This window comes from Oncorhynchus gorbuscha, linkage group LG21 (genome assembly GCF_021184085.1).
Source record: "Oncorhynchus gorbuscha isolate QuinsamMale2020 ecotype Even-year linkage group LG21, OgorEven_v1.0, whole genome shotgun sequence".
Classification (NCBI taxonomy): domain Eukaryota; kingdom Metazoa; phylum Chordata; class Actinopteri; order Salmoniformes; family Salmonidae; genus Oncorhynchus; species Oncorhynchus gorbuscha.
In genome coordinates, this window is record NC_060193.1 from 53897819 (window position 1) to 53924911 (window position 27093).

Sequence of the window (27093 nt, forward strand, 5' to 3'; positions counted from 1 at the left end):
CTCTACCCGTCCCTACCATAGACTAGCCCTATAGCTGACCCTCTACCCGTCCCTACCATAGAATAGCTCTATAGCTGACCCTCTACCCATCCCTACCATAGAATAGCTCTATAGCTGACCCTCTACCCGTCCCTACCATAGAATAGCCCTATAGCTGACCCTCTACCCGTCCCTACCATAGACTAGCCCTATAGCTGACCCTCTACCCGTCCCTACCATAGACTAGCCCTATAGCTGACCCTCTACCGTCCCTACCATAGAATAGCTGACCCTCTACCCGTCCCTACCATAGACTAGCCCAATAGCTGACCCTCTACCCGTCCCTACCATAGACTAGCCCAATAGCTGACCCTCTACCCGTCCCTACCATAGAATAGCCCTATAGCTGACCCTCTACCCGTCCCTACCATAGAATAGCCCTATAGCTGACCCTCTACCCGTCCCTACCATAGAATAGTCCTATAGCTGACCCTCTACCCATCCCTACCATAGAATAGCCCTATAGCTGACCCTCTACCCTCCCTACCATAGAATAGCCCCATAGCTGACCCTCTACCCGTCCCTACCATAGAATAGCCCTATAGCTGACCCTCTACCCGTCCCTACCATAGAATAGTCCTATAGCTGACCCTCTACCCATCCCTACCATAGAATAGCCCTATAGCTGACCCTCTACCCTCCCTACCATAGAATAGCCCCATAGCCGACCCTCTACCCCTCCCTACCATAGAATAGCCCCATAGCCGACCCTCTAGTCCCTACCATAGATAGCCCTATAGCTAACCCTCTACCCGTCCCTACCATAGAATAGCTGACCCTCTCCCCGTCCCTACCATAGACTAGCCCAATAGCTGACCCTCTACCCGTCCCTACCATAGACTAGCCCTATAGCTGACCCTCTACCCGTCCCTACCATAGACTAGCCCTATAGCCAACCCTCTACCCGTCCCTACCATAGAATAGCTGACCCTCTACCCATCCCTACCATAGAATAGCCCTATAGCCGACCCTCTACCCGTCCTACCATAGACTAGCCCTATAGCTGACTCTCTACCGTCCCTACCATAGAATAGCTGACCCTCTACCCGTCCCTACCATAGACTAGCCCGATAGCTGACCCTCTACCCGTCCCTACCATAGACTAGCCCTATAGCCAACCCTCTACCCGTCCCTACCATAGAATAGCTGACCCTCTACCCATCCCTACCATAGAATAGCCCTATAGCTGACCCTCTACCCGTACCTACCATAGAATAGCTCTATAGCTGACCCTCTACCCATTCCTACCATAGAATAGCCCTAAAGCTGACCCTCTACCCGTCCCTACCATAGAAAAGCTCTATAGCTGACTCTCTACCCGTCCCTACCATAGAATAGCTCTATAGCTGACCCTCTACCCGTCCCTACCATAGAATAGCTCTATAGCTGACCCTCTACCCATCCCTACCATAGAATAGCCCTATAGCTGACCCTCTACCCCTCCCTACCATAGAATAGCCCCATAGCTGACCCTCTACCCGTCCCTACCATAGACTAGCCCTATAGCTGACCCTCTACCCATCCCTACCATAGACTAGCCCTATAGCTAGCCCTCTACCCGTCCCTACCATAGAATAGCTGACCCTCTACCCGTCCCTACCATAGACTAGCCCAATAGCTGACCCTCTACCCGTCCCTACCATAGACTAGCCCTATAGCTAACCCTCTACCCGTCCCTACCATAGAATAGCTGACCCTCTCCCCGTCCCTACCATAGACTAGCCCAATAGCTGACCCTCTACCCGTCCCTACCATAGACTAGCCCTATAGCTGACCCTCTACCCGTCCCTACCATAGACTAGCCCTATAGCTGACCCTCTACCCGTCCCTACCATAGAATAGCCCTATAGCTGACCCTCTACCCGTCCCTACCATAGAATAGCCCTATAGCTGACCCTCTACCCATGCCTACCATAGAATAGCTGACCTCTCTACCCGTCCCTACCATAGAATAGCTCTATAGCTGACCCTCTACCCATCCCTACCATAGAATAGCTCTATAGCTGACCCTCTACCCATCCCTACCATAGAATAGCCCTAAAGCTGACCCTCTACCCGTCCCTACCATAGAAAAGCTCTATAGCTGACTCTCTACCCGTCCCTACCATAGACTAGCCCTATAGCTGACCCTCTACCCATCCCTACCATAGAATAGCCCTATAGCTGACCCTCTACCCGTCCCTACCATAGACTAGCCCAATAGCTGACCCTCTACCCGTCCCTACCATAGACTAGCCCTATAGCTGACCCTCTACCCATCCCTACCATAGAATAGCCCTATAGCTGACCCTCTACCCGTCCCTACCATAGAATAGCTCTATAGCTGACCCTCACCCATCCCTACCATAGAATAGCCCTAAAGCTGACTCTCTACCCGTCCCTACCATAGAATAGCTCTATAGCTGACCCTCTACCCGTCCCTACCATAGAATAGCTCTATAGCTGACCCTCTACCCATCCCTACCATAGAATAGCCCTAAAGCTGACCCTCTACCCGTCCCTACCATAGAAAAGCTCTATAGCTGACTCTCTACCCGTCCCTACCATAGACTAGCCCTATAGCTGACCCTCTACCCATCCCTACCATAGAATAGCCCTATAGCTGACCCTCTACCGTCCCTACCATAGACTAGCCCAATAGCTGACCCTCTACCCGTCCCTACCATAGACTAGCCCAATAGCTGACCCTCTACCCGTCCCTACCATAGAATAGCCCTATAGCTGACCCTCTACCCGTCCCTACCATAGAATAGTCCTATAGCTGACCCTCTACCCATCCCTACCATAGAATAGCCCTATAGCTGACCCTCTACCCCTCCCTACCATAGAATAGCCCCATAGCCGACCCTCTACCCCTCCCTACCATAGAATAGCCCCATAGCCGACCCTCTACCCGTCCCTACCATAGACTAGCCCGATAGCTGACCCTCTACCCGTCCCTACCATAGACTAGCCCTATAGCCAACCCTCTACCCGTCCCTACCATAGAATAGCTGACCCTCTACCCATCCCTACCATAGACTAGCCCAATAGCTGACCCTCTACCCGTCCCTACCATAGACTAGCCCTATAGCTAACCCTCTACCCGTCCCTACCATAGAATAGCTGACCCTCTACCCGTCCCTACCATAGACTAGCCCAATAGCTGACCCTCTACCCGTCCCTACCATAGACTAGCCCTATAGCTGACCCTATACCCGTCCCTACCATAGACTAGCCCTATAGCTGACCCTCTACCCATCCCTACCATAGAATAGCCCTATAGCTGACCCTCTACCCGTCCCTACCATAGAATAGCCCTATAGCTGACCCTCTACCCATGCCTACCATAGAATAGCTGACCCTCTACCCGTCCCTACCATAGAATAGCTCTATAGCTGACCCTCAACCCGTCCCTACCATAGACTAGCCCTAAAGCTGACCCTCTACCCGTCCCTACCATAGAATAGCCCTATAGCTAACCCTCTACCCGTACCTACCATAAAATAGCCCTATAGCTGACCCTCTACCCGTCCCTACCATAGAATAGCTGACCCTCTACCCGTCCCTACCATAGAATAGTCCTATAGCTGACCCTCTACCCGTCCCTACCATAGAATAGCCCTATAGCCGACCCTCTACCCGTCCCTACCATAGACTAGCCCTATAGCTGACCCTCTACCCCTCCCTACCATAGAATAGCCCTATAGCCGACCCTCTACCCATCCCTACCATAGACTAGCCCTATAGCTGACCCTCTACCGTCCCTACCATAGAATAGCTGACCCTCTACCCGACCCTACCATAGACTAGCCCTATAGCTGACCCTCTACCCGTCCCTACCATAGAATAGTCCTATAGCTGACCCTCTACCCGTCCCTACCATAGACTAGCCCTATAGCTGACCCTCTACCCATCCCTACCATAGACTAGCCCTATAGCTGACCCTCTACCCGTCCCTACCATAGAATAGCTCTATAGCTGACCCTCTACCCATCCCTATCATAGAATAGCTCTATAGCTGACCCTCTACCCGTCCCTACCATAGAATAGCCCTATAGCTGACCCTCTACCCGTCCCTACCATAGACTAGCCCTATAGCTGACCCTCTACCCGTCCCTACCATAGACTAGCCCTATAGCTGACCCTCTACCGTCCCTACCATAGAATAGCTGACCCTCTACCCGTCCCTACCATAGACTAGCCCAATAGCTGACCCTCTACCCGTCCCTACCATAGACTAGCCCAATAGCTGACCCTCTACCCGTCCCTACCATAGAATAGCCCTATAGCTGACCCTCTACCCGTCCCTACCATAGAATAGTCCTATAGCTGACCCTCTACCCGTCCCTACCATAGAATAGTCCTATAGCTGACCCTCTACCCGTCCCTACCATAGACTAGCCCTATAGCTGACCCTCTACCCGTCCCTACCATAGACTAGCCCTATAGCTGACCCTCTACCCGTCCCTACCATAGAATAGCTCTATAGCTGACCCTCTACCCGTCCCTATCATAGAATAGCTCTATAGCTGACCCTCTACCCGTCCCTACCATAGAATAGCCCTATAGCTGACCCTCTACCCATCCCTACCATAGAATAGCTGACCCTCTACCCGTCCCTACCATAGAATAGCTCTATAGCTGACCCTCAACCCGTCCCTACCATAGAATAGCCCTAAAGCTGACCCTCTACCCGTCCCTACCATAGAATAGCCCTATAGCTAACCCTCTACCCGTCCCTACCATAGAATAGCCCTATAGCTGACCCTCTACCCGTCCCTACCATAGAATAGCCCTATAGTTTACACACTGTACTATAACTGTCATATGTCAACTTGTGGTGGTAATGTCAAAGGCAGTTCTACACGAGCCGTTTCCACTTGTGAGATTGACCATACAGACAAGAAACGCGTCGTGTTTAAAACCAGTGATGATTTATTTTTCAACGATTAAAAACCACTGCGTGTTATCTCTCGGGTAAATATTGTAGAATACATGGGCATATAGCGAAAGTGCGTGTTTGATACATCCCTACGCAGAGTAAACAAGTGCACACCTCGGGATGGATGAGAGAGGGAATTCAGCAATGGCCGAGCCGCACGTAGGCACAGACACTGCAGGACCGTAAACACAACAAGCATACGGTGTACTTTCAGTTGAAGTCATCATATTTGTTGCCAACGCGGATAACGTTACTTTAACTACATCGCGGCATAAAACGAGAATCTACATATAAATAGGAAGACTGTGTAACTGCGTGGAATATGCGCATGCATCAAACCATATATAAACAGCGTTGCTGAAAGATGGCAACACAAAGCTACTGGAATTTTCGTGTGATTCGGCTATAGCTCCAAAGCATAGCCTAATATATTATCAAACCATAATCATATAAAACAAACTAAAGTAATATAACACTGCTTAATGGTTATAGACAATTCCTGTCGTCCTTATTAACCGACTGTACGCTGTCTTACCCGCCATGGTCCGTTATTCGGTGTGGCCGTAGCTCGGGAGGGTCTGGAGTGCTAGATTCGGTGTTTAATTAACAGGGTGTTTTTCGGTGGATACAGAGCTAGAAGACACAGCTGTCGACTGTCAAGACGAAGGAGTCAAGTCAGGAGGCCATATTCTGCGTCATGTGATCCGTGACAGCGCACACACCCGCCACAATACACACACAAACACACGCACGCAATTTAGAATCTAAATGTTTGTCAGTCTTAGTTATTATTTCAGTTTTATTACAGTTTTTAAATAGATCATTGATCTTAAGGATAGGCCTAATGATCATACTTGTTCACAAGAAAGGAAAGGTAAATTAGCGGTACATAATACGACTATATCAACATCAATCAGTGTTATTTATCAACCAGTTCTCTGGTGCCAATGACTGGAACGAATTGCAAAAATCACTGAAGCTGGATACTTTTGCTCCCTCTCTAACTTTAAGCATCAGCTGTCAGAGCAGTTTACCGATGATTTTACCTGAACAGAGTCCATCTGTAAATAGCACACCCAACTACCTCATCTCCATAATGTTATTTATTCATTTTTGCTCTTTTGCTCCCTGTATCTCGACTTGCACATCATCATCTGCACATCTATCACTCCAGTGTTAATGCTAAATTGTAATTATTTCGCCTCTATGGCCTATTTATTGCCTTACCTTCCTAATCTTACTACGTTTGCACACACTCTACATAGACTTTTCTATTGTGTTATTGACTGTACGTTTGTTTATTCCATGTGTAACAATATGTTGTTGTTTTTGTCGCACTGCTTTGCTTTATCTTGGCCAGGTTGCAGTTGCAAATGAGAACTTGTTCTAAACTGGCCTACCTGGACACATAAAGGTGAAAAAAAGAATAAAAATAAACAAATATTTATGGTAAGTGCTTGCAAATGGTTTATAAGACCAGTTCCCATGTTCCTTTAGCGACTCCTAGTGGTCAGATGGTGTATCAGCACCGTGGGCTAACTAAACGAGGAAATATTATATATTTATCTTTCTTTGGTGCTGGCTGAGCGAGGGAAATTATTAGTAACCTAGCCTATGTCAATTTCTACTTTTACCCGATACACTGTAATTTATATATTTTCAAACGCATACGTCCAATTACAAGGTGACATAAAAATGAATGAAGCAGATGGAACACATCATGTTATCAGGAAGTCAGGATGTCCGAGCATTATAAGGTGCAGGTCGCAGTCTCCCTGGAGGCGTGTGTTCAAATCTCACTTCTGACAGTTGTTTAGCACCTCTCACGCAGGAGTCATGCTGCTTGGCAGTAATAATAAGGTGACGAAATAACAACTTCACATAGTGGAATAACAATGAATAATAAACCCTCTCAAATGCAAACCTTCCGGAGCTGGACAAAGGTCTAAGAAAAAATCCATACTTAATAACGAATGAACTAGGGGAACATTTCATGTTATTGCATTATAATGAGTTACTACATTATCTTTCAGTTATTAAATGATCATTTGCTATGCCTACCGGGCCTTTCACTCCTAACAAGCCTCTCTTCTTCTGTCATGTTTGTCGTGGCCGAGTGGTTAAGGTGATGGGCTGGAAATTCTTTGGGATCTTCCTGCGCAGTTTTGAATCCTGCAGACAATGAAAATGCATTTTTCGACCCCTCCGGAGGTGGAAGTTTAGTCAATATGAGAAGTGAATAACTATCGTATTTTTAACATTCTGCAAAAACAGCTAGTTGATGAGATTTGCAAGAATCGCGCAATTTCACAGGTGGGACGCAAACAGGCAAAAAACAAATATCATCTCGGAACGCACAACGCGTCGGTCGTTGTCAGTGGATTGTATTGGCGGGAAGAGTATTGGCTGGCTAATCGAACTCGCCGTATCTAAAGTCAAGCCACAGGTCATAGGTGAGATCCCTTGATCTCATCTATCCCTAAAAAAAAAAAAAAACACGATTACGTTGAAAATAACCATTAAGCCATTTGTTAAGATTTCCCCCATGTGGACCTGTCACTCTTACCCTGATGGTTGCTGATACTTCTGGACAGTTTTTCGGTCTTATCTGAGGAATTATATAATTTATATCAGAATGGCCCTATTCTGAGGCCACTTTAGCGTTCATTCAATGACGATTTACTACGCTTTTCCCATTGAAGGCCATATTGAGGTTAAATCAATGACTGGAGTTTTTAATTGATAAAAACAAATGACTATTGAAAGTGCAAGTCAGTATCGTGCATTTACTGGTCTCTGTGGTGATTTTAGGAGGCTGTGCCTATTTCTACTTTTACCCCATACTCTTTAACCCGATACCTATGGCATGACGTTGGCCTGGGGGTAGGTTTATGACAGTCATAAATACCCCCCCTTTTCCTCTCTCGACCCTACTGATATGAGATTTGAAAATCCTTTGGTGAACATAGAGAGTCAGGGAACATCAGAAGGTGGGGGAAATGAATTGTATTCTGGTAATCTGACCAATTGAACATATGCGGTGGTACTTAATGAATATGATGTCATCTGAGACATTCTCATCAATGATAGGATGACATAAACTGTACAGTGGAACGTCTGCACATTGTAGTTATCGGATTCACATGGAATTGTTGTTCAATTTAAATGTTTGAATATGAAATTATTGGTGAAGAGATGAAATGTAATTTTACCTTCCAAATGAGAGATTTGGGTTTTCATAAGGTTAGGGCTCTGCTCAATCAGAAGAGACATGGGTTATAAAACTTTTCAAACACACCCTTCTCGCTCCACTATATAAAGCCTTGACGAAAATGTAACCTCTTGTTCCAAGTACGTGAGGTCTGCAGCCTCTGCGTTAAAAGGACTAACATGTCAACTACAGAACTAAGCCAACCTCAGCATGAGCTTTGGTTGCGAATGGTATGAACTTTGAACTGTTATTCACTACATGTGGGCTAGGAAAGAACAGACAGACTATCCCGTCTACCACACAACGACGTTACTACAACGTATCCAATTTACTACCAGATACATTCTTCAAAGGACAAAGGACTCGGTTGGGCAACACGGCCTTCCATCTACCACCAAACTACCGAAGCGCAGCTCAGAGTAAATATTTATTGCATTTTCCTTTTCCGAATGGGTGATAATTTAGAATGCATAAGATACTGTATTTACGATAGAGACATCGCTTCTCCCTTTGTTCTTCAGTCTTCCCGCTCTTTCACTCAAACTAATCCCCCTTTTCTTTGTGTAAACAGCTGTCATATCTGTTCCGCCCGCTAGGGATGTTTTCCTTTATGACGTAATTTGTAATCAAGGTATGATTAATTCTGTGTATATGTAATTATGTGTGATTAGTTCGGTTTTAGTAAATAAATAATTAAACCCAATTTTGTATTGCTGATTCAACTTGTTCATGAAGATATCTGAATGTTGTAAATTCTTGGTTGAGACTGAATTAAGGTGACGATCAGTATTGACTGCTATTGATGTAAAATATTACAAGATCTTTAAGAGTTTATTCGGAAGATAACAGCTCTATAAATATTTTTTCGTGGTGCCCCGATTCTCTAGTTAATTACATTTACATGATTAGCTCAATCAGGTAATATTAATTACGGCGAAAGGATTTGATATAATAGCATGTCATGTCACTTAATCCAGCATAGCCAAAGACACGACACCCAATTAATGTCCTGTAGTCAGGATGGCAGAGCGGTCTAAGGTGCTGCGTTCAGGTCAAAGCCTCCCCTGGAGGCGTGGGTTCAAAGCCCACTTCTTACACTTATTTAGCGCCTGTCATGCTGCTCGGCAGTAATAATAAGATGCTTAAATAACAACTTAACGCAATGAAATAATGTTATTGCATTATAATGAGTGACTACATTATCTTTATCTATACATGATCTATTACATGATCAAAGAAAATAAGTAAAGAGCCGAACTTAATAACAAATGAATCAAATCAAAGATTAAGATTAGTCACGTCCGCCGAATACAACGGGTATTACAGTGAAATGCTTACTTACAGGCTCTAACCACTAGTGCAAAAAATGTTTTATGTGAACAATAGGTAAGTAAAGAAATTAAACAACAGTAAAAGGCGGGGCTATAAAAGTAGCGAGGCTACATACAGACCCCGGTTAGTCAGGCTGATTGAGGTAGTATGTACATGTAGATATGGTTAAAGTGACTATGCATATATGATGAACAGAGAGTTGCAGAAGCGTAGAAGTGGGGTTGGCGGGTGGCGGGACACAATGCAGATAGCTTGGTTAGCCAATGTGTGGGAGCACTGGTTGGCCGGCCCAATTAAGGTAGTATGTACATGAATGTATAGTTAAATTGACTATGCGTATATGATAAACAGAGAGTAGCAGCAGCGTAAAAGAGGTTTTGGGTTGGGGGATCACACAATGCAAATAGTCCGGGTAGCCATTTTGACTACCTGTTCAGGAGTCTTATGACTTGGTGGTAAAAACTGTTGAGAAGCCTTTTTGTCCTAGACGTTGTTATGCAGGTGAATGAGGACCCAAAAGCGACTTGGCGAAAACAGAGTCTTTAATCCAGTAAAGTAAAATACAATCAAAAAACACAATTTCCACTCGTAATGACGAGAACAGACTGGAGACTCGATCTTGAACTGCAGGTTGCCTCGGGAAGGCACTTGAACTTAGCAGACTCAGACACCTGCTCACCACGCAGCATCTGAGGGAAACACGACACGACAGGGCGATACACAAACACAGCACGGTGAACAATAGACAAGGATCCGACAGGGCAGGAACGGAAAACAAGGGAAGAAATAGGGACTCTAATCAGGGAAAAGGATCGGGAACAGGTGTGGGAAGACTAAATGATTGATTAGGGGAATAGGAACAGCTGGGAGCAGGAACGGAACGATAGAGAGAGGAGAGAGAGGGAGGGGGAGAGAGAGGGATAGAAAAAGGGAACGAACCTAATAAGACCAGCAGGGGGAAACGAACAGAAGGGAAAGCATAATGACAAGACAATATATGACAAAACATGACAGTACCCCCACTCACCGAGCGCCTCCTGGCGCTCTCGAGGAGGAACACTGGCGGCAACGGAGGAAATCATAGATCAAACGGTCCAGTACGTCCCGAGAAAGAACCCAACTCCTCTCCTCAGGACCGTAACGAAAAACGATAAAAGGGATTCTAGGGTACTACTCTAAAAAAAAATGAGACACGGGTAGAGAACTGAAAGCTTTAGAGCAAACAGGACCAAACAGGCCAGGAGAGTAACAACTAGGGACAGACTGAGACACAGCAAGGGCAGAAACAAGAACAGGAGAGATGCGATGGCAGGGAACAGACTGAGACCCAGCAAGACCAGGAGCAGAAGCAGAAAAATACGCACAAGGGTGGACCCCATCGTCAGTATCGGAGCGCTGGGACAGAATGGCTCCCACGCCCACCCCGACGCGTCAACCTCAACAATAAACTGTTTAGTGACGTCAGGTGCAACAAGGATAGGAGCGGATGCAAACGCTTCTTAAAGAGATCAGAACAACAATCATACGACCGGTGAGGAGGAAGGGAGTTGGTTCTGGACCGACTGAAGACCGTGCGCAGACCATGATATTCCTCCGGCACTCCTGTCAAATCACCAGGTTCCTCCTGAGAAGAGGGGACAGAACAAACAGGAGAAATAGCAGACATTAAACACTTCACATGACAAGAAACGTTCCAGGAAAGGATAGAATTACTAGACCAATCAAAAGAAGGATTATGACACACTAGCCAGGGATGACCCAAAACAACAGGTGTAAAGGTGAACAAAAAATCAAAAAGAAATGGTCTCACTATGGTTACCAGATACAGTGAGGGTTAAAGGTAGTGTTTCATATAATATACTGGGGAGAGGACTACCATCCAAGGCAAACATGACCGTGGGCTCCCCTAAATGTCTGAGAGGAATGTCATGTTCCCGCGCCCAGGCTTCGTCCATAAAACAGCCCTCTGCCCCAGAGTCTATTAATGCACTGCAGGAAGCTGCCGATCCGGTCCAGCGTAGATGGACCGGTAAAGTAGTACATGTACTTGACGGAGAGGACCGTCTAGTAGCGCTTATCAGTCGCCCTCCGCTTACTGATGAGCTCTGGCCTTTAACTGGACATGAAATGACAAAATGACCAGCGGAACCGCAATAGAGACAGAGGCGGTTGGTGATTCTCCGTTCCCTCTCCTTAGTCGAGATGCGAATACCCCCAGCTGCATGGGCTCAACACCTGAGTCAGTGGGGAAAGACGGTAGTGTCGGAGAGAGGGAGACACAGTTAACGCGAGCTCTCTTCTATGAGCTCGGTGACGAAGATCTACCCGTCGTTCAATGCGAATAGCGAGTTCAATCAAAGAATCCACGCTGGATGGAACCTCCCGAGAGAGAATCTCATCCTTAACCTTAGCGTGGAGTCCCTCCAGAAAACGAGCGAGCAACGCCTGCTCGTTCCAGTTACTGGAGGCAGCAAGAGTGCGAAACTCTATAGAGTAATCCGTTATGGATCGATTACCTTGACATAGGGAAGACAGGGACCAGGAAGCTTCTTTCCCAAAAACTGAGCGATCAAAACCCTTATCATCTCCTCTTTAAAGTTCAGATAATTGTTAGTACACTCAGCGCTTGCCTCCCAGATAGCTGTGCCCCACTGCCGAGCCCGACCAGTAAGGAGTGATATGACGTAGGCAATCCGAGCTCTCTCTCTTGAGTATGTGTTGGGTTGAGAGAGAACACTATATCACACTGGGTGAGAAAGGAGCGGCACTCAGTGGGCTGCCCAGAATAACATGGTGGGTTATTAACCCTAGGTTCCGGAGGCTCGGAAGAACCGGAAGTAGCTGGTGACACGAGACGAAGACTCTGATACTGTCCTGAGAGGTCGGAGACCTGAGCGACCAGGGTCTCAACGGCTTGCCGAGCAGCAGACAATTCCTGCTCGTGTCTGCCGAGCATCGCTCCCTGGAACTCGAGAGTAGAGTAGAGAGAATCCATAGTCGCTGGGTCCATTCTTGGTCGGATCCTTCTGTTATGCAGGTGAATGAGGACCCAAAAGCGACTTGGCGAAAACAGAGTCTTTAATCCAGTAAAGTAAAATACAATCAAAAAACACAATTTCCACTCGTAATGACGAGAACAGACTGGAGACTCGATCTTGAACTGCAGGTTGCCTCGGGAAGGCACTTGAACTTAGCAGACTCAGACACCTGCTCACCACGCAGCATCTGAGGGAAACACGACACGACAGGGCGATACACAAACACAGCACGGTGAACAATAGACAAGGATCCGACAGGGCAGGAACGGAAAACAAGGGAAGAAATAGGGACTCTAATCAGGGAAAAGGATCGGGAACAGGTGTGGGAAGACTAAATGATTGATTAGGGGAATAGGAACAGCTGGGAGCAGGAACGGAACGATAGAGAGAGGAGAGAGAGGGAGGGGGAGAGAGAGGGATAGAAAAAGGGAACGAACCTAATAAGACCAGCAGGGGGAAACGAACAGAAGGGAAAGCATAATGACAAGACAATATATGACAAAACATGACAGACGTGGCACTCCGGTACCGCTTGCCAGGCGGTAGTAGAGAGAACAGTCTATGACTGGGGTGGCTGGGGTCTTTGACAATTTTTAGGGCCTTCCTCTGACACTGCCTGGTGTAGAGGTCCCGACACTGCCTGGTGTAGTGAAGTACTGGGGCTAAGCTAAGTACTTAGCCCCAGTGAAGTATGCAATACCCTCTGTAGTGCCTTGCTGTCAGAGGTCAAGCAATTGCCGTACCAGGCAGTGATGCAATCATTCAGGATGCTCTCTATGTTGCAGCTGTAGAACCCGAGGATCTCAGGACCCATTTCAAATCATTTTAGTTTCCTGAGGGGGAATAGGCTTTGTCGTGCCCTCTTCACGACTGTCTTGGTGTGTTTGGACCATTCTAGTTTGTTGTTGATGTGGACACCGAGGAACTTGAAGCTCTCAACCTTCTCCACTACAGCCCCGTCGATGAGAATGGGGCGTGCTCGGTCCTCCTTTTCCTGTAGTCCACAATCATCTCCGTAGTCTTGGTTACGTTGAGGGATAGGTTTTTATTCTGGCACCACACGGCCAGGTCTCTGACCTCCTCCCTATAGGCTGTCTCATCGTTGTCTATGCTCAGGCCTACCACTGTCGTGTGTCTGCAAACTTAATGATGGTGTTGGAGTCGTGCCTGTCCATGCAGTCGTGGGTGAACATGGAGTACAGGAGGGGACTGAGCACACACCCCTGTGGAGCTCCAGTGTTGAGGATCAGCGTGGCAGATGTGTTGCTACCTACCCTCACCACCTGGGGCGGCCCATCAGGAAGTCCAGGATCCAGTTGCAGAGGGAGTTGTTTAGTCCCAGGATCCTTAGCTTACTGATGAGCTTTGAGGGTACTATGGTGTTGAACGCTGAGCTGTAGTCATTGAATAGCATTCTCACATAAGTCTTCCTTTTGTCCAGGTGGGAAAGGGCAGTGTGGAGTGCAATAGAGATGGGATCATCTGTGGATCAGTTTGGGCGACATGCAAATTGGAGTAGGTCTAGGGTTTCTGGGATAATGGTGTTGATGTGAGCCATTACCAACCTTTCAAAGCACTTCATGGCTATGGACGTGAGTGCTACGGGTCTGTAGTCATTTAGGCAGGTTGCCTTTGTGTTCTTAGGCACAAGGACTATGGTGGTCTGCTTGAGACATGTTGGTATTACAGACTCAATCAGGGACAGGTTGAAAATGTCATTGAAGACACCTGCCAGTTGGTGAGCACATGCCCGAAGCACACGTCCTGGTAATCCGTCTGGCCCCGAAGCCTTGTGTATGTTGATCTGTTTAAAGGTCTTACTCACGTCGGCTACGGAGAGCGTGATCACACAGTCGTCCAGAACAGCTGATGCTCTCATGCATGCCTCAGTGTTGCTTGCCTCGAAGCGAGCATAGAAGGCATTTAGCTTGTCTGGTAGGTTCGTATCACTGGGCAGCTCGCAGTTGTGTTTCCCTTTGTAGTCTGTAATAGTTTGAAAGCCTTGCCACATAAGACGAGAGTCAGAGCCGGTGTAGTATGATTCAATCTTAGCCCTGTATTGACGCATTGCCTGTTTGATGGTTCGTCGCAGGGCATAGCAGGACATCTTGTAAGCTTCCGGGTTAGAGTCTAACACCTTGAAAGCGGCAGCTGGCTTCTGGTTGGGGTATGTACGTACAGTTTATCTGGGAACGACGTCCTTGATGCACTTATTGATAAAGCCAGTGATTGATGTGGTGTATTCCTCGAAGCCATCGGAAGAATCCCGGAACATGTTCCAGTCTGTGATAGCAAAACAGTCCTGAAGTTTAGCATCTGCTTCATCTGACCACATTTTTATGACCGAGGGGAACATTTCATGAAGGTATTGCATTATAATGAGTTACTACACTATCTGTCAGTTATTACATTATCATTTGCAGTAGGCTATGCCTGCCGGGACCTTCACTCCTAGCCAGTCTCCATCTTTAGTCATAGTTGTCTTGGCCAAGTCGTTAGGGAGATTGACTAGGAAACCATTGGGATCTTCCCACGCAGGTTTGAATCCTAAGGACTACGAGTAAGCATTATGTTGACCTCTCTCTAGGTGGAAATTTAGTCATGCTGGGCTCCCGAGTGGCTCAGTGGTCTAAGGCACTGCATCTCAGTGCTTGAGGCATCATTACAGACACAATTGCCCCGAATCACCATAGGATGGTGTTTCCGAATGTTTGGTTAACTCAGTGTATTGATTATGGCTTATCCATTAACATTAAAACTTCTTAGGGATAGCTTCCTTTTTCTGAATTTCCAGATGATTGACATGCCCAAAGTAAACTGCCTGTTACTCAGGCTCAGATGCTAGGATATGCATTTAATTGGTATCATAGGATAGAAAACACTCTGAAATTCCTAAAACTGTTAACATAATGTCTGTGAGTATAATATAACTATTATAGCAGGGGAAAACCCAATGGAAATCTATCCGGAATCTTTTTTTTAACGGTTACAGGCCATTTCAATGCTAGCCTATGGGTTATACAAATAGAAAGGACCCAGATTGTAGTTCCTATGGCTTCCACTAGATGTCAACAGTCTTTAGACATAGTTTCAGGCTTGTTGCTTGAAAAATGAACAAGTAGTTGTAGTTTTTCCAAGGTGTCTCTGTTACGTTCCCAGTTTATGTGTTGTAGTTTGTGTATTTGCAGGAAATGGCTTCCTGAAATCCCTCAAGCAGCTGATTGGTCGACTCCATGGCTAATTGGAGAGCTGACCCCGCCCCTCGTCAAGACGCAGCTGTCTCCAGTTACACATTCATTCTGAAGCTATATAAAAGCCAGTGTTCTGTTCAGGAAAGATTTTTCTGGGAGGTCATTGCAGAGATTTTGCTAGAGAGATTTGCTGGGAGGTCATTGCAGAGATTTTGCTAGAGAGATTTGCTGGGAGGTCATTGCAGAGATTTTGCTAGAGAGATTTTGCTAGAGATAGGAGAGGGGGGGGGCTTTGAGATTTACTTTCTTTGCTTTGGTTCCGTCCAGCCCCTTTTCCCCATATTACCGTGTAAAGGAATAAAGTCCTTGTAAACGGTACCACATTCTGCCTGTTGTCATTCTTACTTGCACCTACAGTCCATACTTTTTCACTTCATGGAGAGTTTAGTTGTAGCATGGTGTTGCGTTCCCTCTTCATAGAGGCGTGCGTAACATAACTCAGGGACAACAAATCCATAATGGTCAGCTATAGCTATAAGGTCTACTTTACAAAACCTCACCAAACAATCAATAGAGGGCGCTTCAAAAACTTGGAGATGGCTGATGCAGCCATCTTATACAATGCAGTCTCCTGAACACACTAACTAAACAAGTCATCTAAACTCACAACCTACCATCACACCTCAATCACTAACCACAGAGAGCTCAGAGAAGCAGGGTCCGGTGGGTTTAATGGTAAGATCCCGGATGAGCCCCCATTGTGTTGCGTTCCCTCTTCATAGAGGCGTGCGTAACAGTCTCTCATTAGAAAAGTAGTCTTGTTGGCACGTGAATGATGTGCGCACTCTTTGTTATTTATCTTCCCTATTGAACATACGATTCTCTGTCTTAAATATTATCGTTTATTTAGAGAATGGAGTACCTGAGGATTAATTAGAAACATTGTTTGACTTGTTTGGACAAACTTTACCAGTTACTCTTTTGATTCGTTTGTATGCATGTTGAACGAGTGGATTACTGAGATCATTGGCGCCAACTAAACATAATTTTTGGATATAAAGAAGGACTTTATCGAACAAAACGACCATTCATTGTGTAGCTCGGACCCTTGGGATTGCAAACAGAGGAAGATCTTCAAAGTTATGTGATGTATTTCATCGCTATTTGTGATTTTGTGAAGCCTGTGCTGGTTGAAAAAGTATTTTGATGTGGGCCGCTGTCATCAGATAATCGCATTGTATGCTTCCGCTGTAAAGCCTTTTTGAAATCAGACAACGCGGTTGGATTAACAAGAAACTAAGATTTTAAATGATGTAGGACACTTGTATGTTCATAAATGTTTAATAGTATGATTTTTGGATTTTGAATTTCGCGCTCTGCAATTTCACCGGATGTTGTCGTAGGTGTCATCAGGAAGGAGACTTGTATACCGCCCTGACAAATGAGGCCTGTGAGGAGTTCCGACATGCTATGCGCCGTCTGGCCCCAGCAAGTGCCGATGGAACCCAGTGCCCACTCTGTCCCAAGGTTTGTATTTTTTTATCAGCCCTAAATAACACAAAGCAAGATATCAATTGTGATGTCTCCCTCTTTTACAAACACAAATGATCTTTTAGAAACATCTCTGTTCCATTTTTGTCAAACAATCGTACAGACTAACAGACTTATGGTCTTTCATTTGATTTGTTTATTGGGATCTGACCTAACTGATGCACTTCTCCACCACGGGAAAAGATACGCCAGAGGCAACATTAGTACACTTGGAATTGTTATTAATTTACTTGATGCTGCTTGACTCTAGTGATGTTCCCAACAATACCTGTTTTTTTGTTTTAGTGGACTGCTACAGAGGCTTTCCCCAGCAATGGAAGTTGCAACAGAGGCAGAAAGGGAAATGGAAGAAATGGCACAGTCTCTTCCAGGTAAACCATTGTATCAATAATCTCATCATAGAATTTCAGTATTGATTAGAAATGTTGTCACATCTGTCACTGTTGTTATGGTTTAGGAACAACACTGGACACCATTAGGGATTGGGGCAGGAATGTCAGTGTCATCCTTGAGAGGCAAAAAACTGCTCTGTGCTGGGAGGAGAAATATGTTGCAATGCTCCAGCAACATACAATTGCAATGTATGTAATTCATTTCAAATGACTAAACAAAGTTGTTATTTTTTGGCATGCATTATTAATGTTGTAAATTGTATGCCCTCATTTTTTTCAGTACACAGCAGGAAAGTGGAGATGGAACAGCTGTTTGTCAGCTTGTGCAGATCTCGAGGTACTTCCTCAGTTAGTTTTTACCAGTGCAATTGTTAGATCAATTCATGCATTTGATCTCTCTTGACAAAGTAGTTAGAGCCTTTCTGATTACAGAAACCTCAAGACGATGGAGAGGAAGAACAGCATCCTCCATCGATGGTCCCACACCAGCAGTCGCTTCCAGACTGCAGAGTAACAGATTGAAGACCAATCTGGAGGGAACTTTCAGACTGGTGCTAGAATGGAGGTTCCTCTGTGACCCGATGAGAAAATATGCAAGTTATATACGGTATGTCATAACGTGCCCTTTTTGGGTGAGGATCATAGCCCTCTCTCCCGTTCTCTCTCCCCCTACCACAGTCATGAATACCTAAAACTCTTTACCCCACTCGGCCAAAATGAATCCCTTTGTTACCATGGAGAAAGACTTTGCAGTAGAGTAACATCAAAATGTTGAATAATTGAACAGTATTTCTGTATTCCAAGCAGTTGGAATGGCCCGTGGACACTTAAGGAACAGTCGTGTCAAGTTTGTTTCATTTGGTGACCTCATGAAGAACTGGAGACACACATTACTGTTTCTTTGTTTGTATACACTTCTCAATTATGGGGTTTGCATCTGAATGTTGTAATAAAATAAATGATTGAGTATAGGAATACTTTTGAAAAGATGAAATGTGATGTTAGCCTTCTGAATGAGAGTTTGGGTTTTCACAAAGTTTTAACTAGTCAGTGACCACACCCCGTGAGCACAGACATTTACATCGGCTTCATGGAACGCCCCTTTTCTATTAAAAGTATAAAACCCACTTCTGACAAAAATGGACTTTTGTCCAAAACATACTGTATGATGCTGGTGTGTGAAGTGGTTTCAACTACAACTCTACAAAAGGACGTGGGGTTCATCACCACGCTGAAATGGTGAAGAAATTTACAAACTAAAGACCAATTATTCAGGCTGCAGCTGTTTAAATACTTTAGTCTGGTAAACACATCCGATCTAAGACCATTTCCAAATGGTACTATGACGTATCCATTATAACAACCTACAACTACGGAAGACTTTGATTTCTGGGGAATGCAACCAGAGACTCTCTGGTGAACTATTATCTAGCAGACGGACCGGTGATGAAAGGGACAACAAAGGCATTGTAGATATGTAAATGGATGTAAATGGATTTTTCCATTGAACGAGCGGCTGTTCATGTTCAAAGTATTATCATTTCCATGAAGTGTAGTTATGAACTGTACTACAGTGGGGCCACTCTGAGTTTCCCACTCTTGGCCTGGCCCCACCCCTTTCCTTTGTCTATTAAGCCGTCATATCGTTAGCCCACTTGGGACTTTTCTCACAAGTCCTCAACTGGCAGCTTCATTAAATAGTACCCGCAAAACACCAGTCTCAAAGTCAATAGTGAAGAGGCGACTCTGGGATGCAGAGTTCCTCTGTCCAGTGTCTGTGTTCTTTTGCCCATCTTAATCTTTTCTTTTTATTGGCCAGTCTGAGATATGGCTACTTCTTTGCAACTCAGCATCCCGGAGTTGCCTCTTCACTCTTGACGTTGAGACTGGTGTTTTGCGGGTAATATTTAATGAAGCTGCCGGTTGAGAACTTGTGAGGCGTCTGTTTCTCAAACTAGACACTCTAATGTACTTGTCCTCTTGCTCAGTTGTCCACCAGGGCCTCCCACTCGTCTTTCTATTCTGGTTAACTTTCTGAACATTCGAGACGTGTAGCTCACTTGTCATTCCAATCTCCTTTGCATTAGCGTAGCCTCTTCTGTAGCCTGTCAACTATGTGTCTGTCTATCCCTGTTCTCTCCTCTCTGCACAGACCATACAAACGCTCCACACCGCGTGGCCGCGGCAACCCTAATCTGGTGGTCCCAGCGCGCACGACCCACGTGGAGTTCCAGGTCTCCGGTAGCCTCTGGAACTGCCGATCTGCGGTCAACAAGGCAGAGTTCATCTCAGCCTATGCCTCCCTCCAGTCCCTCGACTTCTTGGCACTGACGGAAACATGGATCACCACAGACAACACTGCTACTCCTACTGCTCTCTCTTCGTCCGCCCACGTGTTCTCGCACACCCCGAGAGCTTCTGGTCAGCGGGGTGGTGGCACCGGGATCCTCATCTCTCCCAAGTGGTCATTCTCTCTTTCTCCCCTTACCCATCTGTCTATCGCCTCCTTTGAATTCCATGCTGTCACAGTTACCAGCCCTTTCAAGCTTAACATCCTTATCATTTATCGCCCTCCAGGTTCCCTCGGAGAGTTCATCAATGAGCTTGATGCCTTGATAAGCTCCTTTCCTGAGGACGGCTCACCTCTCACAGTTCTGGGCGACTTTAACCTCCCCACGTCTACCTTTGACTCATTCCTCTCTGCCTCCTTCTTTCCACTCCTCTCCTCTTTTGACCTCACCCTCTCACCTTCCCCCCTACTCACAAGGCAGGCAATACGCTCGACCTCATCTTTACTAGATGCTGTTCTTCCACTAACCTCATTGCAACTCCCCTCCAAGTCTCCGACCACTACCTTGTATCCTTTTCCCTCTCGCTCTCATCGAACACCTCCCACACTGCCCCTACTCGGATGGTATCGCGCCGTCCCAACCTTCGCTCTCTCTCCCCCGCTACTCTCTCCTCTTCCATCCTATCATCTCTTCCCTCCGCTCAAACCTTCTCCAACCTATCTCCTGATTCTGCCTCCTCAACCCTCCTCTCCTCCCTCTCTGCATCCTTTGACTCTCTATGTCCCCTATCCTCCAGGCCGGCTCGGTCCTTCCCTCCCGCTCCGTGGCTCGATGACTCATTGCGAGCTCACAGAACAGGGCTCCGGGCAGCCGAGCGGAAATGGAGGAAAACTCGCCTCCCTGCGGACCTGGCATCCTTTCACTCCCTCCTCTCTACATTTTCCTCCTCTGTCTCTGCTGCTAAAGCCACTTTCTACCACGCTAAATTCCAAGCATCTGCCTCTAACCCTAGGAAGCTCTTTGCCACCTTCTCCTCCCTCCTGAATCCCCCCCCTCCTCCCTCTCTGCAGATGACTTCGTCAACCATTTTGAAAAGAAGGTCGACGACATCCGATCCTCGTTTGCTAAGTCAAACGACACCGCTGGTTCTGCTCACACTGCCCTACCCTGTGCTCTGACCTCTTTCTCCCCTCTTTCTCCAGATGAAATCTCGCGTCTTGTGACGGCCGGCCGCCCAACAACCTGCCCGCTTGACCCTATCCCCTCCTCTCTTCTCCAGACCATTTCCGGAGACCTTCTCCCTTACCTCACCTCGCTCATCAACTCATCCCTGACCGCTGGCTATGTCCCTTCCGTCTTCAAGAGAGCGAGAGTTGCACCCCTTCTGAAAAAACCTACACTCGATCCCTCCGATGTCAACAATTACAGACCAGTATCCCTTCTTTCTTTTCTCTCCAAAACTCTTGAACGTGCCGTCCTTGGCCAGTTCTCCCACTATCTCTCTCTGAATGACCTTCTTGATCCAAATCAGTCAGGTTTCAAGACTAGTCATTCAACTGAGACTGCTCTCCTCTGTATCACGGAGGCGCTCCGCACTGCTAAAGCTAACTCTCTCTCCTCTGCTCTCATCCTTCTAGATCTATCGGTTGCCTTCGATACTGTGAACCATCAGATCCTCCTCTCCACCCTCTCCGAGTTGGGCATCTCCCGGCGCGGCCCACGCTTGGATTGCGTCCTACCTGACAGGTCGCTCCTACCAGGTGGCGTGGCGAGAATCTGTCTCCTCACCACGCGCTCTCACCACTGGTGTCCCCCAGGGCTCTGTTCTAGGCCCTCTCCTATTCTCGCTATACACCAAGTCACTTGGCTCTGTCATAACCTCACATGGTCTCTCCTATCATTGCTATGCAGACGACACACAACTAATCTTCTCCTTTCCCCTTCTGATGACCAGGTGGCGAATCGCATCTCTGCATGTCTGGCAGACATATCAGTGTGGATGACGGATCACCACCTCAAGCTGAACCTCGGCAAGACGGAGCTGCTCTTCCTCCCGGGGAAGGACTGCCCGTTCCATGATCTCGCCATCACGGTTGACAACTCCATTGTGTCCTCCTCCCAGAGCGCTAAGAACCTTGGCGTGATCCTGGACAACACCCTGTCGTTCTCAACCAACATCAAGGCGGTGGCCCGTTCCTGTAGGTTCATGCTCTACAACATCCGCAGAGTACTACCCTGCCTCACACAGGAAGCGGCGCAGGTCCTAATCCAGGCACTTGTCATCTCCCGTCTGGATTACTGCAACTCGCTGTTGGCTGGGCTCCCTGCCTGTGCCATTAAACCCTTCAACTCATCCAGAACGCCGCAGCCCGTCTGGTGTTCAACCTTCCCAAGTTCTCTCACGTCACCCCGCTCCTCCGTTCTCTCCACTGGCTTCCAGTTGAAGCTCGCATCCACTACAAGACCATGGTGCTTGCCTACGGAGCTGTGAGGGGAACGGCACCTCAGTACCTCCAGGCTCTGATCAGGCCCTACACCCAAACAAGGGCACTGCGTTCATCCACCTCTGGCCTGCTCGCCTCCCTACCACTGAGGAAGTACAGCTCCCGCTCAGCCCAGTCAAAACTGTTCGCTGCTCTGGCCCCCAATGGTGGAACAAACTCCCTCACGACGCCAGGACAGCGGAGTCAATCACCACCTTCCGGAGACACCTGAAACCCCACCTCTTTAAGGAATACCTAGGATAGGATAAGTATTCCCTCTCACCCCCCCCCTTTAAGATTTAGATGCACTATTGTAAAGTGACTGTTCCACTGGATGTCATAAGGTGAACGCACCAATTTGTAAGTCGCTCTGGATAAGAGCGTCTGCTAAATGACTTAAATGTAAAAAAAAAAAAAAAAAAAATGGGGGCAGCACGCTTCCGCTGGGCTACTCTGCTTCCTTCCACCCCTGTATAATGGAACTGAGACATGCCCATGAAACAACACATTTAAAAAAAATGTTGTTCGCACTTAAAATCTAAAAATAAACTGATTAGCAGAGGATGGTTTCGATCCATCGACCTCTGAGTTATGGGCCCAGCACGCTTCCGCTGCGCCACTCTGCTCTCAGCCACTTAAGAAAAGACTAGAACTCACAATCCATGGCTTAGGAGGCCAGTGTCTTAGGCTACTGGGGTACTGTGTAAACAGTATGACCAATACGAACTGTTGGAAGAGGTAAAATAAATGTATATTGGCACTGAGACATGCCCATGAAACGACACATTTTTTAAATTTTAAAAAGAAACTGTTTAGCAGTGGATGGTTTCGATCCATCGACCTCTGGGTTATGGGCACAGCACGCTTCCGCTGCGCCACTCTGCTTCCATCCACCCCAGATGGGACTTGACCCCACAATCCCTGGCTTAGAAGGCCAGTTTTAGATTTGCTAACTTCTTAGTAATGACTCGGGACGTCGGTTTTGATAAGAAAGCTTCTTTTAGTAAGAATACTTGGTTACGTTACATTTAACAACAATGGTTGTGGTACAGAGCAATGCAGGTAAGATGCTGTCGTAAAATCAGCTACAATCACCCAACACCTGCACATAATTGGCGCGTTATCACTCATTCCTCTCGCAAGGCATTCTGGGACTTGCAGTCAAAAAAGCATAATTCAACACAACCCAATACAATTACATATGCAAATAAATCTAAAGAATTATCTCAAATATCTCAGCTCAAAGAATGAACTTAAACATTAACTCAAACACATTAAAGTTACAACATCCAGTGCCTTATCCAGTAGGCCACTGGGGCACTGTTTACCTGCTGCAAACAGTACGAACTGATAGAAGCAGTAAAAACAATGTGTACTGGATAGCACTGAGAGACGCAAATGAAATTTAGCTTTCTCATTTCTGTTTGCGTTTCATTTTTAAAAAACAAACAGTTTAGCAGAGGATCGACCTCTGGGTTATGGGCCCAGCACGCTTCCGCTGCGCCACTCTGCTCTCAGCCACTTAAGAAAAGACTAGAACTCACAATCCATGGCTTAGGAGGCCAGTGTCTTAGGCCACTGGGGTACTGTGTAAACAGTATGACCAATACGAACTGTTGGAAGAGGTCAAAAAAATGTATATTGGCACTGAGACATGCCCATGAAACGACACATTTTTAAAAATGTTGTTCGCACTTAAAATCTAAAAAGAAACTGTTTAGCAGAGGATGGTTTCAATCCATCGACCTCTGGGTTATGGGCCCAGCACGCTTCCGCTGCGCCACTCTGCTTCCTTCCACCCCAGATGGGACTTGAACCCACAATCCCTGGCTTAGGAGGCCAGTGTCTTAGGCCACTGGGGTACTGTGTAAACAGCAAACAGTACGAACTGTTAGAAGCAGTAAAAACAATGTGTACTGGATAGCACTGAGACATGCAAATAAATTTAGCTTTCTCATTTCTGTTTGCGTTTCATTTTTAAAAACAAACAGTTTAGCAGAGGATGGTTTCGATCCATCGACCTCTGGGTTATGGGCCCAGCACGCTTCCGCTGCGCCACTCTGCTCTCAGCCACTTAAGAAAAGACTAGAACTCACAATCCATGGCTTAGGAGGCCAGTGTCTTAGGCCACTGGGGTACTGTGTAAACAGTATGACCAATACGAACTGTTGGAAGGGTCAAAAAAATGTATATTGGAACTGAGACATGCCCATGAAACGACACATTTTTTTAAAAATTTTGTTCGCACTTAAAATCTAAAAAGAAACTGTTTAGCAGAGGATGGTTTCGATCCATCGACCTCTGGGTTATGGGCCCAGCACGCTTCCGCTGCGCCACTCTGCTCTCAGCCACTTAAGAAAAGACTAGAACTCACAATCCATGGCTTAGGAGGCCAGTGTCTTAGGCCACTGGGGTACTGTGTAAACAGTATGACCAATACGAACTGTTGGAAGAGGTAAAAAAAATGTATAATGGCACTGAGACATGCCCATGAAACGACACATTTTTAAAAAAAATTTTGTTTGCACTTAAAATCTAAAAAGAAACTGTTTAGCAGAGGATGGTTTCGATCCATCGACCTCTGGGTTATGGGCCCAGCACGCTTCCGCTGCGCCACTCTGCTTCCTTCCACCCCAGATGGGACTTGCCACAATCTGGCTTAGGAGGCCTCATTAGGCCACATGCAAACAGTACGAACTGATAGAAGCAGTAAAAACAATGTGTACTGGATAGCACTGAGACATGCCCATGAAATGAAATTTTTAAAAAATTTCTGTTTGCGTTTCATTTTTAAAAACAAACAGTTTAGCAGAGGATGGTTTCGATCCATCGACCTCTGGGTTATGGGCCCAGCACGCTTCCGCTGCGCCACTCTGCTCTCAGCCACTTAAGAAAAGAACTCACTCCATGGCTTAGGAGGCCAGTGTCTTAGGCCACTGGGGTACTGTGTAAACAGTATGACCAATACGAACTGTTGGAAGAGGTCAAAAAAATGTATAATGGAACTGAGACATGCCCATGAAACGACACATTTTTTAAAAATTTTGTTCGCTCTTAAAATCTAAAAAGAAACTGTTCAGCAGAAGATGGTTTCGATCCATCGACCTCTGGGTTATGGGCCCAGCACGCTTCCGCTGCGCCACTCTGCTCTCAGCCCACTTAAGAAAAGACTAGAACTCACAATCCATGGCTTAGGAGGCCAGTGTCTTAGGCCACTGGGGTACTGTGTAAACAGTATGACCAATACGAACTGTTGGAAGGGTAAAAAAATGTATAATGGAACTGAGACATGCCCATGAAACGACACATTTTTAAATTTTTTGTTTGCACTTAAAATCTAAAAAGAAACTGTTTAGCAGAGGATGGTTTCGATCCATCGACCTCTGGGTTATGGGCCCAGCACTTCCGCTGCGCCACTCTGCTTCCTTCCACCCCAGATGGGACTTGAACCACAATCCCTGGCTTTGGGGCACTGTTTACCTTCTGCAAACAGTACTTAACTGATAGAAATCTACTGGATAGCACTGAAAAACAAACTTTTTCATTTCTGTTTGCAGAGGATGGTTTCGATCCATCGACCTCTGGGTTATGGGCCCAGCACGCTTCCGCTGCGCCACTCTGCTCTCAGCCACTTAAGAAAAGACTGGAACTCACAATCCATGGCTTAGGAGGCCAGTGTCTTAGGCCACTGGGGTACTGTGTAAACAGTATGACCAATACGAACTGTTGGAAGAGGTCAAAAAATGTATAATGGAACTGAGACATGCCCATGAAACGACACATTTTTTAAAAATTTTGTTCGCACTTAAAATCTAAAAAAACTGTTTAGCAGAGGATGGTTTCGATCCATCGACCTCTGGGTTATGGGCCCAGCACGCTTCCGCTGCGCCACTCTGCTCTCAGGCACTTAAGAAAAGACTAGAACTCACAATCCATGGCTTAGGAGGCCAGTGTCTTAGGCCACTGGGGTACTGTGTAAACAGTATGACCAATACGAACTGTTGGAAGAGGTAAAAAAATGTATAATGGAACTGAGACATGCCCATGAAACGACACATTTTAAAAAAAAAATTTGTTTGCACTTAAAATCTAAAAAGAAACTGTTTAGCAGAGGATGGTTTCGATCCATCGACCTCTGGGTTATGGGCCCAGCACGCTTCCGCTGCGCCACTCTGCTCTCAGGCACTTAAGAAAAGACTAGAACTCACAATCCATGGCTTAGGAGGCCAGTGTCTTAGGCCACGGGGTACTGTGTAAACAGTATGACCAATACGAACTGTTGGAAGAGGTCAAAAAAATGTATAATGGCACTGAGACAAATGCCCATGAAACGACACATTTAAAAAAATTTTGTTCGCACTTAAAATCTAAAAAGAAACTGTTTAGCAGAGGACATCCATCGACCTTGGGTTATGGGCCCAGCACGCTTCCGCTGCGCCACTCTGCTTCCTTCCACCCCAGATGGGACTTTGGCTTAGGAGGCCAGTGCCTTATCCATTAGGCCAAATCTACGAACTGAAAAGCAGTAAAAACAATGTTTGGATAGCACTGAGAGGCAAATGGCTTTCTCATTTCTGTTTGCGTTTCATTTTTAAAAACAAACAGTTTAGCAGAGGATGGTTTCGATCCATCGACCTCTGG

At 46.4% G+C, this 27093-nt stretch overlaps 1 pseudogene; it reads right to left on the bottom strand.

Annotated features, from left to right (window-relative positions):
- Positions 1-5505, bottom strand: part of LOC124008049 — a 31004-nt pseudogene extending 25499 nt beyond the window's left edge.
- Positions 5506-27093: the final 21588 nt, after the last annotated feature.